Below are 15,445 nucleotides of genomic sequence, written 5' to 3'. Positions count from 1 at the left end.
CCAGCACAAATTGTGTAAAACGCTCATAGTTCAACAGCCGCTCAAGGAAAGTCCTTACGTAAGCACTGTTTAAAATAAGAATCTAATTAAAATCAGAGAAAGGAGAAATCCAATAGAAAGATTCACAAGCTATATGTGCACTAATAGAACCTTTGTTATAGTTATATCTGTACTACTTTAAGCCGAAGATGGTTTTCCCCTACGTTTCAACATGTTAGGCCCTAAGCTAGACGATTGCTCAAAATGCAGCTATGTTTTGACTGGCGGTGTTTACCGCCTGTATCATTTATAACTAAAATTTGTACACCTATAGCCAGGTGCAGCCCCTGTGCATGTGTCACCCAATTAAATCTTGTGCTATTAAACAATTTATTATGTGGTTTATATTATCTTTTAGGTCACGCAATATATAAATATTTTTAATTATGTGTTAGTATCTAATTACTATTTATTAGTATTTAATTATCCAATTACTGCTATTCACACATTAAGCTTTTTCGGTACACACACAGTTATTCAACAAATTTTCAGCCACCTCTGCAATATTGGGGCTTTTTGTTTGACATTTTCGCTGTCCCAAGTCCCACAGAAATAGAACAGTTTTCGATTTCAGTATTCTTCTGCCGTCCCCTTAAACATTTTCGTTCAATTGCGATAATGAGGTAGCTTTTCTGCGCCGAGCGAAATCAGTGCCATCTGCCCACTTTAATCTTTTGCGAGGACCGGCACAGTTTTCCCAGCAATAACGCTAGTAAACACTGCAACGGCAGCAACTTAACATATGTCTAACCCCCAACTTTTTAACCCTTAAATCTTCCAGCTTATGTCGCGTTAGGCCACATCTCTCTCTTTCTCTCTCTCTCTCTCTATATATATATATATCTATATATATATATATTTTTTTTTTTCCTTTGTTCTATTCGTTTTCTCCTTTTTTTTGCAAAAGCTGTCCAGCTCTGTCCCAATTACGTTCCGGTCATTTTTTGTTTCGTTTGAAGCTGTGTTTGTCTTCAATTTATCTTCTACGCTACACGTCTTACTAGCTAGTCAGCTATTAGGAGTTAGTGGGCACTCAGCAGTCGTCGACGGCGATGCGAACCTCTTCCCATCCCTTTTTCAGCTCCGAAGTCAGTCTAAACCAAAAAGAAATGAAGATCGAAACAAAGCTATTTTCATTAAAACTCCTTCCGCAATTAGCTTTTTACTATTGTATGTACATACGCGACACAGTGGACAGACCGGATAGCCGAAAGAGTGATAAATAGATAAATATTCCATGACTTAATTAGAATCGTTCATAATAGATCTCAGTTACCCCACACTTGACCGAATCCCTTAATAACATAAGAACGCAACAAAGAGATGGCTAAAATATGCGTCGAGAACGCTTGTCATAACAATGAATACACAAATGTAAAGATAAGATGTACACTGATTAGACACTACTATGATTTTACAGCAACGGACTGATACATGTATAAACCTTTGACACATATTTCTAGCCATTGCTGGTATAATCTCCTAGTACGGCTTTTTCGTTCTGTTTTTCAACAATTCTCATCAGAAGACGTACCCACAAGGGTACTGTTGAATAGGCAAAACCTAAGATACTTTCTGTTCGGCGTAGAGCTACCGACATGTGCGAAAATTCCATACGAGGAGCCCGCTAATACGACATAGCAGTTAGCCTTGCTTGGCGTAGTGTAGTTGGCATTCAGTGCTATATATAGAGTATGGGACACCTCTCCGAACGAAGAAACGCTGCTCGTATAGAAGCAACGACGACCATAGCCTAATAAGGCAATGGTACACACGGCAAGCTAATATAATGCGCGCTGAAGCAGGGCTAGAACGGGTTAACCTGCTGAAAAACGCTCTACATATAAGAAATCTAAAGATATTTTTTACTTCAAAAATCAAAGAAGAAGTTTGATTCGATCTCCATCCATGGGTCTCGATGTGTGGTTTAACAGAAATGAAAATTCCCAGAACTTTCTTGTTATAGCTATCTTCATAAAATGTTTATATTGTCATTTTCCTTCTATAGCATGCCCAGCTGGAACAGTACGCTAGTATTTACTTACCCAATTTTTGTGCCGTTTTCTTGTCTGGTTGTATTCGTCCTCGGCATCGAACTCTCTAAACAAATGTCAAACAGTATAAATAGCTCGAAACAAATTATTCATTATGAAACCTATTTACATGTATTCAAATAGCATTATCTGTACGAATATTATTAAAAAAAAAAAGTCGGGGATAGTTTGCTCAGTTAATTAATTCGGTTAAATTTCCTTATAGTTGTATTTGTCTATTGATGCAATCGACCTGCAGTTTTAGGCACAATACCTAAATTGAAAACGTAACATGATTTGGCCGCCTTCTAGGTTTCAGCTTTGGCACTTTTAAATTTACTAAAAGACGAGTAAATTCCTACACAGATTCAGGTCAATGACATATCGATTTATGTGGACTTAATGCTCAAGTCCCAAAAGCGCACAACTTTCAAAGCGTATGAAAAAAACACAGATGAGCTTAACTGGAGTGGTAAAGTGCACAATTCTCGGGAAACTCGTACTAGGGCACGCCTTAAAATAGTAGTGAGATTACATCTTATGATGGGCAATTTTTCCCCCAATCCGTACTGGCGTCCGTTCATTATGTAGTAGATAATTCCAGAAGACCACTAAACGAAATAAGTGCGACACTATTGAAAGGCGTACCAGGGTAACATGCGTTATATTCCCTCATTTTAGTAAACAGTGCCTAGTTAGGAGGAAATAAATCTTCGTTGAAACCTCCTCGTCGGCTGATGACGGTTCAGCCGCAAGGTTGAGTAGTAAGCTTTAGCAGAGAGGGTCTCGGCCACTCGAGTCCTGCTTCTTTAGCAGGAGATGCGGCCAGAGGAGGTGAATATATGCTGTAGCAAAAACATGAGCTCACTCAGTAAGCCACGAAAGCATGTCTCGGCTCCCGCTGAAGACAAGACTTCACGTCGAAAAGGCCATAGCGCCATCCTACCGAACGTCACTGGGTGTCCGCTATTAGACCATCATTAGCAATTTCATGCCCTGATCGGCAGGCCACGCAGAAACCACGCGAGCCAAGAAATCGCCCAACCAGAGCGTCGACATACAGCTTCATGACGCAGCACTTTAGCCTGCGGAGTAAGTTGCGAAAGGTTGCAAAAAACGGTGAAGGTCGATATAAATAATGAAGACGAAGGCTTCTTTACTTCAAGGTGCCCTCTTGATTTGTAAGAGCTCAAGGTGTTTGTCCGCCACTCCTTTGCCACGTCTACCATCGTTCATTCTAGTCGAAACGATGAGAGTAATCTAGGATAGGAATCGTGCGTTGAATAATGTAGCCATGGGTTTTTGAGCTGAATGCTTTAGAAGTATAGGTATTTCGGATTGTGCAATAACAAGGTACCAGCTCACTGAACAACCAGTGCACGTAACCCATGTTTTAATTTAAAGAACTCTAAGCTGTGGCTTTAGTTGACGTCATATGATACTGTTAGTAGGATAACTCAAAGCGGCAAAATTATGTTTCTAAGAATAGACATTTATCTGCTAAAAAGAGGCCTACTCGAATATATTTGGCGTAATCTCGAATCTGAGTATCATAACGTTCTAAGAAATATCTGTTGACACTGTCAATCGTTCATCGTTAACAGTGATCAAAGAACACTTTATAATCTCAATACAGTATCGTAGAGAAACGGTAACTCGCAAATACTATAGTTCTATCAACGGAGTTAAGAACTGGCCGCTGACACAGATAGCCCGCAAAGTTCGGCCAAGTGCCACATTCAGTTCTGTTTCTTAAATCGTCACGTTTCGACGAACACTGAATTCGCAGTTGGACGAACTTAAACAAAACGTAATTTTGCGTACACAAAAATGAAGCGGGAAACACGATCACAAATATATCAGACAAAGCGAAAGTGTAACAAGAAATAGTACAACAGACAGACTTGATGGAGCTAGAGGGTCAATCTGATTGATGATACAGGTCCTGCTAGTCCTTACAGATAGATGATATAGGACCTTGCTGTGGATGAGCAAAGCCGAGTTGGGCCTTCATAGCAATGAAATTCGTTTGTGAGTGTGGCCACCGACCGAAACTTTTTCATTGTCATCAATGATAACTGATTTTGGGCGATGGTTGTTTCAAAGTCCAAGTCTTTTTGCTCCATTCGTGTCCACAACGAACATTGTGGACACGAATGGAGCAAAAAGGAACCGGAAGAGACAGACGGTGCTGTCTAACGATTGTCAGAGACCTTCTTTTGGGTGTCGTTCGTCAAGCAAAAATGTCGTAAGCTCAAAACCATTTCTCGATTTCTTTCTCTCAGAAGACAAGATAGGAAGATCGTTCACTATTCATTTTATGACTACCTGTAATTGGTTTTTGGCGATTTATTATTACGTCATTTGCAATGTGACCGTTAAATTTCAACCCTACTGGCATTTGACCGGTTTCATTCTATGAGAAATAGTCACTGAATGTTATTCTTCGCTTAGGATGGTAAACTTAATACGATTTTGAGCATTATCGGTGAGAATGACGCCTTCTTGATTCAATGACAACCTTAATGGACAATACGTCAAACTTGGCCTATTATTATTGGCATACTGCCCATTTCAGCAAGCTTGAACTTCTGTTGATCTTTTCAGACGTAATCAATCGATAATGAACATTAACACAACACACCTAGTAACTACTTGAAGGCTCGATGATCCGATGAGGCATCTGACCTTCCCATAGCCCAGAAATTCGTTATGCCCCTACAAGCGTGTAGCATCAGTATACCGATAATCCCTGTGTTCAAAGCGAACTCTTTCATGTAGATCTGCTACGATATGGTGGTGAGACCATCGTAGACAGTGATATCCCTGGACGAATAACTTGAGCCTTTCACCGCTTTGGAAGTTTGTTGACGACCATCGCATATATGTTTTAGAGCTTGTTAGAAAAATTTAACAGGTGGTTTTCCCCGGAGCTATCATTATTGTTATGTCGTCCCATGGACTTATGCTAGGGAGCAATCTAGGGTTGTACACAAATACTAGTTAAAATTGAACTGTTGTCGCATTGTCTTTTGAATGTCTTTAACGCATCCGTAGGAATCTTTGCGGGCTAGAGCAGAAGGAACTGTACGTTATTCGCGCCGTCGATATTACGCTAATTTAGCGACCTTGTCATAATAAATGAAATAACTTTTCCTCAGATTATTAGATTGTTTCATTTGCCATCTAATTATATCCAATTAATCCATCGATGAGCTTATAGGTCTGCGCCTTTTTATGCCAGTACCTATAATTTCTGGGTCATGTTCTTTTGTGTATCGTTAGTGTTTCACCATGTCGATGCCAGCTGCATGGACACATACATAGGCATGTCCATATAAAGATCTTTTGGAATTTTTCAGATTTCTACTAGCTTCCCTCTTTACTAATGGGTACTAGAAATTTTAGACGGGCTTTTATTTTCTATTTTCGAGAATCTAGCCATCCAGTCGCGTAAAAATCTGTTCTTTTCCTTCATGATTTCTCTCAGCAGCCCGTTGCCTCGTTTTCGTACTCATATGGCAATAAGAGGTTACTGTTAATTATGGGATCGACGTACAGCTGACTGATCGTGCCATGCATATGTGTGTTACACGATTACGAATCTCAAGTCTCTGAAAGCTTAAGCTAATTCAAATACTCTTGTTGAAAACCTAGGGAGATTTACTCTTCGTAGAACTCTTAACATAGGTTTTGTTCTTTAGCCGCTTAGCAAATTTCCACTTGTGAATATATTGTCTTTCTATACGTATATGTATGTATGTGTTGCAACTAGCGGTGTTCATCTGTTCGTCCACGTTTTGTAGATGTCGAGAAGGTCGACTCATTTGCATTCGTCGGAAGCTGATTCATAAACAAGAGCAAAAATGAGACTTTTCTACACTTTATTTGAGTTTGGCTTGTGTCAGATACACCCTTCTTTTTGGTTTTGGAACATGCCGTGTCACCGTGTTCACAGGACTTAAAGTTCAACTTTCGACACACTGAAATACTGTTTGATACGATGATACTTATTGTTAACGATTCCACCAACATATAGAAGACATATATAGCAATTACCTCATAGAAACTGCTATACTCTGTTTCCTTCAGCCATAAAATAGCCCACATTTTCTCGTCATGAGCTAAAACATTTTGTTTCTTCTACAACACAAACTTTTAACCGTTACGTATATAGATATCAACAGCGCCACTTATCAGTGGCTGCCATCCCCTCTACCAACCAGCGCTGTGAATCCGAATCATTTCAAAGTTTATTAGGTGTCATTCTCTGATCCCTGTTTTCATTATCTGTTTAGTGTTAATTTCCTCTCTCGTTTGTTGTGTTGATCAGTGTCGGGTGCTGCTTACACCTCTTCCTTGACAAGTACTGTGAATTGTTTAATCTGCCCCTGGGGCTTTCCAGACAAAGATCCCTATTAGGTAAGGAGAATAGAGTGCACCTCTTGCCTATTCGAGCGACTAAATCAGTTGGCAAAGTGATAGATGGAAACAAATGGCAAGTGTCTGTCCTATAGATCGTTATACATGCTCGCTCTGGTACCACTCGCTCTAACCAGCCTCTTTAATGGTGGTAATCCTTTGATGTAATCCCTCAGACGGCAGGTCCGCTAGGGTCCGCCAGAGTCTCAATGTAGTTTCCTTTCTTAACTCCTCGTAGTTGTAAAGCCCTCGAAAGGACGCCCATAAATATATATATCGGACAAGAAGAGGAAAGGAGAGAGAATAGACGGCGTGGACTCAGTGGAGAATACAGGGCCAACGAACCGACCCCGAGCGCAGCGGACGCCGAAACCACTTTTTGAAAATACGGCTTAATGTTTCAAATCCAGCGTGGTCAAGGGCTCAGCTGCAACAAGGAATGTGTTTGAGAATTCAAGCAGTCCATTCAAAATGAGCTAATCACCGACGGATCCGGTGGTACAGATTGCTACCTTTTATAAGGTCGTAGTGGTGTTGAATGAACACTTGAATTGGTAATGGCGAGAGTGTCTCTAAGGTTAGTGGTATTGGCAGAGGGAAGTCCAACTTCCCGGGACTGACTTTCACTCGACCCAAAACCTCATGGTACCCACTTAATACGTAAAAATACTACTTAAACCCGCTCCAAACATATGAAGAGATCGCTTTTTTTGCTTCCTGTTATAAGCGACGTGTATTTACTGCGCATAATTTGCTCCAATGTTGAACCGGAATCAATTTGCTACAGCTACTAATTCTAGTATTAGAAAGTTAGTCGTGCTACACTTACCATAATTTTCGAGTATAGTTACACGGTAACTGCTAAACAAATATGTCCCTATGTACACATAACAAACGTCGTTTGTTTTGTTCTCGGCCGCACTGCCTTAAAACTCAGTTGTATTTTACGTCGCTTTAAACAACACTGGTGCGGGAACACACACATATACATATGTACAAACCGCGTTGCCTCGAAAAAGTAAGATTTAGATGCCATTTGAAACTATGTAAATTATTTCCTTTTTTAGAAACCTGGACATATTCAACTTACTGCTCTCCTTAACTGCCATTTGTATCAGATTGCCTTTCCAGGTGTAGACGCGATATGATACGTCGTACAGGTGTACATGTGCTCGTGAGGCACCTGACCATCAACGCTAGTCAAAACAAGCGAAATTCCTATTGACTTGTGAAATAGGTACATTTTGATAGTAGGTCATGTCGACTGGTTTTCAAGTAACACATCTATTTGCATACCTATTCTTTACTCGTTACTAGGTTGACGGTTCGTACGGTCTTATTAATAGGCTCGTGCGCTGACACAGTTTACATACGGGATAATATGAAGATTTCAGCGTGCCAGCTTATGGACAAGAACAAACAATAAGGCTTTTGAAAACATCGTCTTCAACCCACCCCTCTCTCCCGCAACAGGTTACGAGGTACTATGGCTGCCAACAGCAACGAGCGTAGTCAGATTGCAAGCTTTTTTTGGGATAGGAGATGGACTCTCAGGCAACTCTTAACATTCACTCGCTAATGGTATTTGTGTAGTGCTCTAATCAATTCAAATGACCAATTTGAATCAACTTTCTGCTTACTGATTTGACCAGAAGGACCGAAACCTTCATTATCCCAATTATGTCCAGCTCCTACCACCACGGTTTTTGTCTACCTGTTCTTTGTTTTTTTATCAGATCTAAATGTGGTGATGGAAACTTAAAATAGACAACATAAACCAGAAACTAGCGTTATCCAAGTCTGAGCATAGGTGTTTAGCCCTACGGTGTGATAACGCCTTTATGTAGATTTTACCAATAGAAAAAAAGAGGTGTTTGTCACTTTTTGGAAGATCGGGCAATCGCGCCAGTCCCAAGTTAGATTTCTTTTTCTATATTGCAACCGCGGAGTAAAAAGCAAGACGCCAGACGAACGTATACCGTGCCAGAACCGTTACGTATGTGTTCGAAATCTACTACACTTTCGTAGTTGAAGCAGAAAATCATCGGTCGTTCGCTAAAGGGATTTACTCAAAAAAAAAACACCATTACTTACGATAGCCGTGAGCACACGTTCTGATTCATCGGGCAAGTTCCAATGGCTGCTGCAAGGCCTACCACACGGCAGGTCCCTTAAACGAAAGGGTCGTATGAGGACAATTCTTCCACAAAGGTTTTCTTTTCTGGGAGTTTCTGTCGAGTTGAAATGCTGTTCCCTAAGAGAGAGACTGGTTTTAGAGAGTTTCAATTTCGCAATTCATGAGAGCGTTTAGAGCGTTTTCTCGGTTCGTGTAGCATTAGGTGCTAAGATTAGTGGGTTTTGTTTGTCTATGGCTGTAGATACTGACTTATGTGCTACGGGATCTGGCGTCTAAATGTGGTTTGTTCCTGCTGTGTGTAACCTATGTATAAGGACTCTATGAACACTGGCTGACATGGGCCACTCCTAGATATTTTTCAATCATTTTAACGTCTCTGACTCTGAGCTCGAAATGCTTTACGAAGCCGTAAATATTTTAAAGAGATAAATACATTCAAGCAACGGGTACATGGGAAACCCATTATTTTGCATAGTTTTTACCGAGTGTCGTGAATTTAAAAGAACAGTCAACACAAATACTTTCAATCGAAAAGCAAAAAAAATACCAATAGCATAATATGGCTTCGTTTATCCAGTCCGTTTAAAATCCACGAGATTTTTTATGGTTTGCTGTTTTTAGTGTAACGTTAATTGGCCACTAGCATTACTTGACGTTCACTTATATAGATCACAATGCCGAAAACAGCCTTCTCTCTGTATTTTCATGAATGTCTCTGAATCCGTCTTGCATCCTATACAGCCTACTCACATGATATGTTCAAGGCGTCAATGGGACTAGCGGGCGCGGAGGACTTCTGAACCCACTAGAGTCACCAGAGAGGCACTTCTCCTGTCACTCCTATAAACGTGCGCCATTCTGGTCAGAATCGTATGGTCCACATTACTGCTGTTTGCAAGGTAACCGCAAGGCTTTTCTGTTACTTTGTAGCTCTAGGCAGCTTCGATGCTTATTGTTCTGTACTACTCTGTTCTATTCATGTAGGTGTGGCTCTTCTATAACAGAACCCATATTCGTTCGTTTGTTCAGTTTCGTAGTTCTCTTGTGATGCAACGATTTACCAGCAAGGTTTTCGATTATTGACAATATGCCCCTTGAATCATAATTGGTGCAACTCGTCTGTGAATAAATGCAGCTCTATATTCCATCTTCGGTGTTGCGGAAGTACTTTTTTTTTTTTTCGACACCCCTTTGGTTATTGTTTTCCGCATGTATAACATAATACTGATACGATTTTCAGTGGACTTTGGACACCTCATCAGATACACTAGATCGGCGAGTCCGATAGTGCAGTGACTGCGAGTTTGCATCGAAGACTTATAGATTCGTGATGAATTTGGTTCGAATCCTGGAATAAACACGTTTCGTTTTATGCTAGGAGCTCGCCATCTGAACCATCGCTTAAACACTTAAGTCACGGACGTAGAACTCGAAACATCTAAATTTAAACGTGCTAGACACGCGTACCCAATTACCTAAATGTTTCAGCCGACCTCCTGTTTCAATCGGTAGCTATGGCTTTAGCGTAGCGTCCTTTCTAGGTACATATATAATTTATCCTTCACTAATATCTTCCCATCGGCCTTGACGACCTTCTCTGGTCCTTAAGAAAATCACCTGCACAAATTTCATGTCAGTTGAGTTTAGTGTATGCACTCATGAATTGTCATTTAATACAGCCAACTGTAGAGGCCTTTATGTTACGCACAGATATCACTTGCAGCTAAATGCAATATAAAATGTTACTGTTTTGTATCTCTGTAGTAGGATAATGGACGGAGACATTGTTTCGCCACGTTCTTAGCACCTAAAATATCGATCACAATCTGTGATAAATGAAAAATGCTCGCTGCGTGTCACTGTATTTTTTAATGTCTAAACGCGCGCGAGATACGTCTTCCCCTTAATGCCCCTTCAGCTTCGTTGGCTGTGAAGACGCCTTCGGGCCACAAGGGGTTGAATGAAATCATAAATTAAATGCTAAAATATGGACGTTCAATGATCACGATCTTTCTAATGAAAATATTCAAACTTTAGCTAATTTCGTCACTTTTTTTTCGTGACTTTACACAGTTTTCACATTACTGTGGAATACAAATAAGAAAAATAAATCATCTTTGTCTCTCTTACGTATGTTATGCAACTGCTTATGTTGAAAAACAGAAATTAACGATCAAAAATTTTATTTTCTCTTACAAGCTTAATGGGCGATATGTGCGAAGGTAGATGGTCGTTGCCTTTAATAGGTAAGTTTTGAGCTTTCTCAGGTCGCTTGCGTACGTCACATAACGAAAATGTAAGCTGTTCTTTAGTTGTTCTTCATTTTTTGTTAAAAGGGAACGCCTTTAACTTAATCGTACAGCAGATGGTTTTAAAGGTTCTTGGGATGTGGCCGCCAGCTGAATTAAAGTCTTCCATTTGACTAGTTGCTTCAACAACCACGAACGGCAGAAATAAACAGTTTGTCGACCATCCGCTTCATTGTGGCAAGGGAGGACGATCATTGTGCCACTCACTTCTCGTTACGACAAATTAGCCTAGAACTGCAGTGAAACCCGCAAGCTAGAGAAAGTAAGCTCACATAAGGAATATGGATTCAAGTTTTTCATAATAACACGTTTCCATATTATTATATTCTTGTTAGTCGGTCTTTAGTCATCTGAAAAGGAAGGTCATATAAAGATCAGTGTACTTGGGATGTTTTTTTCTGGACGTTCTGTTCAAGAGTGGAACACTGGAAAATTAAATGACAGCCGTATATGGATCGTATGACTTATGTATGTTTCTATGAACCATAGATTAGAACGCATTTGTATTCAACCATAGAGCTGATATTATCGAGAGGCGCGATATCACATGGGAAAAAATAGCTTTTTTGTTTCAAGTATCCCTTCTGTATACTTAGTTCTCAGAATAGCTGCTAGTGATTCCAAACTTTAAAACACTACTTACAAGGATTAATGTGTTCATCTTAAAATGGCTAGATAGTTCCTGAAGGCGCTTGCTATGAGAGCACACCTAGCAAGATCTTTAGCTTTTTGTATTTATCAAGCAGACACTATTGCAGCGGTCATAAGAAAAGGTCGATATTTTTTGTATATCATAATTTGTGACACGAGTTTGGGAGACAATACGAACGACTTCGGAACTCTGCTATCTATTAAAAAAAAATAACATTATATAGACTTATTTACTAACCTGGTTTTAACGGCAGCGAGGTGCGCCAAGCTGATTAACTAATGATAGAAATTAGGCCTCTATGTATTACGTGGAAAAATGAGCATGCCCGTAATACAACAGTAAAGTACATAGATTCAATACAATTAGACGTATCTGTTTCCCTACAATCATACAAAACCCTGTAAATGTAAATTCTAAGTGAAATCCCGTAAAATTTAAAAAAAATTCTTACTGCGTCAGCAATGAATATTTTTGGGTTTAAATCTACGCGATATTTTAGCAGACTGTTTCCCGCCTTCATTGGCTGAGCATTTCAAATTAGCTATAGATAACAGGAAGAAAACACAGTTTACACTGCCCAGTTCATTACGTAATCTAGTCAGGCCGTCAGGAGTCGTACGTTCATGAAAATTATCCAGCAAGTAACGAGAGCCTCCGCCCGGCGTCCCGGGCGCGATACCTGTAAATTGCGTTCCCCCTCGACGCAAGCTCATCTGAGTATTACTTCTAGGTGTGACGTCCTATTGTCAACCTACGTCCATGGTATGCCTGAACGTATATCGAGCGTTAAAGAGGAAAATAAAAAAACAATCGGGCAGATGCTGTTACTACAGCTAGAGGTAGGCAAAACGTCCTGTCGTGTTGAGCCGTCCAGTTTGGTGGTCCAGCCCAGTTTGCCTACGGCAGGCCGTTCTTATCTCACCATCGGCGCAAGTCGCACCGACAGCTGCAGCATCTACATCAGACCAGTAGGACCCAGTTTTGTCGTCAATTTTTTCTTTTCTAGTAGCAGTGAAATCCTGATTCTGACTGTCCCTCGCCGTACCCACAGCTGGTCCTCTAAAAGTAATGGATTTTCACTCACCCTGTCCTCGTCTTTTCTTACGAGCTTCTTGTTTCAGCTTTCCGTTTATTTTTTTCCTCTTTAAAAAAAAAGAAATGTTTATTTCAGACGGTCAGCCGATTAGACAGCAGAGGGCAGCGCTGATGAAAAAGATTTAACAACGCTACGCTACTACACCATGATACGCCGGTATAGACACAGTGCAGCAGAGGCTTTTCACGTAGTGGAGAAGGGGTTTGAGAGGATACAGTAGGTGCAACGTTCATCCAACACGAAAACACTGAACTCACAATGGCTTCCCCAAGCAACAGCACGAGAAAGAAAAAGAGTCTCCGGAGATATAGAGGACGACGCAATCGTGCAGCTCCATTAAAAATGGACCGGTCGGTGGCAGAAGAAGGTGCATGTGATGAATTCCTTCTAAATCTTTTTGATCGATGATCGCAGGTGGCCACGTCAGTCGCAGACGTGGCTGTTTGTCCACGCGCACGTTTCCATCTTGTGCCAGTTTTGCCTCGAAACCCGCCCCCGGTTGAAACCTTTTTGCAGCTGCCGCTCCTCATACCATGATGTCACAGCATGCACACAGTGGACAGAGCGGGTACATGGACGAAGACAGGTGAACATCAGATGTTTTTTTCCTCCTGTTCGGTTTCCCGTGCCCTCCAACTTCGTCTCACAAAAGTTCATGCACAGAGTGCAGCGGTGGTAAACAGGCCGGACTCAAAGACGGACAATCGTCTGCTACACACGTAAATATTGATGTTTGATTTTTACGCAGGACTTCTGCCGGATGACACGACTGAGACATAATATTGGCCCGCGAATGACAAAAGGTCAGGAGCGTGGTGCAGTGAGAGATATCGTCTTGCCATTAGGTGATTAACTAATGCAAACAGAATTAGAAACGGAATTAAACTCGCTGAATATCTGCTGAGAGAACATTTCATTTGGACATAGCTTTTTATTTATAAAGTGGCAAAGAATTGGAGTTCGGACGTCTGACATTTTGCTCTCCAGAGGCCCTGAATGCAGCAGACATTTGAATGAAGAACATTTTCTGCTTGATGATCGGGTACCGCAGAAACTATTATAATTCCAATAGAATTGGTCGTTTAATAGTCGATAGAAAAGAATGTGTACGCAGGGCATATGATGTAAATAAAAGATAGCTGTACATTTACAATTTAGTACTGAACACTAAGTTCGTATCCGCTTTTGATATCTGAATTCGTCCTGCTACCTTTTAGCTATATGGCGCCTCTTAGTCAGACTTTCTGTGAGTTATGTAGGAATATAGGCGCCAAAATAAGCATTCAGGCATTTCGATCATTTGTCCAAGCAGTAATTGGCCAGAAAATTCAAAGATGACTTTTCGAAGAGCGTGATGTATAATGGTGATGGTGTGTCCTTCCTGTGTATATGCTTCGGTTATATGGACAAATGACATAAGTTAAATATGTATTGGCAATCGACATTTCAGTAAAAGTAATAGAAATAATTTATTTCCTAGATGTTCGATGAGCTTTTTCAACATGCCTGTCTGCTATAAGCAAAGTAGTCGCGTTATACTTAATGTTTTTTTATGTTCTTACAACAGATCATAAAATACATCAATGTATAGAATGTATCTGAACAAATGTTCGGACTCGATCTGGAATTATAATCTTGATTGAGCTGCAGAATGCATTGGAGAGATGCGTTAATTTTAGAAATGGTTCTATACTTGCCGTTACGCTCGACCACACTCAAAGATGTACATCGTCATTTGAAATCGAGCGCTCCGTCTATGGGCGCAGGCAGACCGCACTAACTTTACGCGATTTTGTTAGCTGATTTGGGGCCGAAAACAACCATTTCAACCTACAGAACCTTAAAACCCACTGGTACGCTTAGTTTTAGGGGTAACGTCCGTACAAGAAAAATAGGAACGCTACGAAGAGCTCGTAGTGCTAGAAGTGGATCGGGCGGAAATTGCCATTTCGTGGGGTTTTTCTACTGCCTTCCCAATGTTAGTATTTGTGTTCCAGGCGCTCCTCGCCTTTGACGTAATACGGGTAATACGACAAAGGCAATAGGTCGTAGAAACGTCTAAAAGATATTAGCAATTTCAAATATAGCTACACTTGGCAGCACCCAAATGTGTTACTCATCGCCTCAACGTTGTTGTTTGAGCATAACGGAAAAGGCCTATTATATGATGAACGAAAACGAGTGGCCTCCCGTTTTAGTACTCTGTATGTCTATGGTAAGTAAACATATTACACTCTTTATGATATTTGGATCTTACGCTTCTCTTATGGATTTGCTTCAAGAGATACATTTTGTCATTAGTAAATATGATTTCGTTTCTATTTTACAGCGGTTCTTTCATATGTGTGTCGATACAAATCCCATAAGTCCGCATAAATAGAGAACCCAAATGAAATTCAGTTAGGTGAATGCTAAAAAGGTCTACCATTGTTTTCCTCTGAAGTTTATGATTTTTTGTATCTATATACCTATTTTTACGTAAAGTCGTACAGCCAAGCAACGTTGGGTATGAGTATGGATCGACAAAACAAGTCAAATTTCAAATCCATTTTTAGAAATTATGTAAGCAGTGGATTTTATTGTGTAGATGATCACGCATCGTATACCAAACGGCTTTATGACAAATTGCTCTATTTTTATATAATTGTTTGTCTGCATACTTCAGCGTGTGTAAGTTTAGCGTTCCTTTATCATTAGACCAGTGATTATTTTAATCGAAAGTGTGCCCGCGTCGGACGCATCGCAATTTGGTTGCAA

General features: G+C 40.4%; 1 long non-coding RNA gene across 1 annotated transcript in view; it reads right to left on the bottom strand.

Annotated features, from left to right (window-relative positions):
* LOC111249392 (uncharacterized) overlaps positions 1-14,521 on the bottom strand; it is a 60,250-nt gene extending 45,729 nt beyond the window's left edge. Inside the window, exons 1-2 of the long non-coding RNA XR_015326444.1 lie at positions 14,386-14,521; positions 12,677-13,541 (exon numbers count right to left, since the gene is read on the bottom strand). This is a non-coding gene — a long non-coding RNA (uncharacterized LOC111249392). The remainder of the gene's footprint in view (positions 1-12,676; positions 13,542-14,385) is intronic.
* Between the last annotated feature and the right edge of the window lie 924 nt (positions 14,522-15,445).

The sequence above is a fragment of the Varroa destructor genome, unplaced genomic scaffold, assembly GCF_002443255.2.
Source record: "Varroa destructor unplaced genomic scaffold, Vdes_3.0 BEIS01000004.1, whole genome shotgun sequence".
NCBI lineage: Eukaryota > Metazoa > Arthropoda > Arachnida > Mesostigmata > Varroidae > Varroa > Varroa destructor.
The sequence above is the reverse complement of the archived record's forward strand: the minus strand, read 5'-3'. Positions and strand labels throughout refer to the sequence as shown.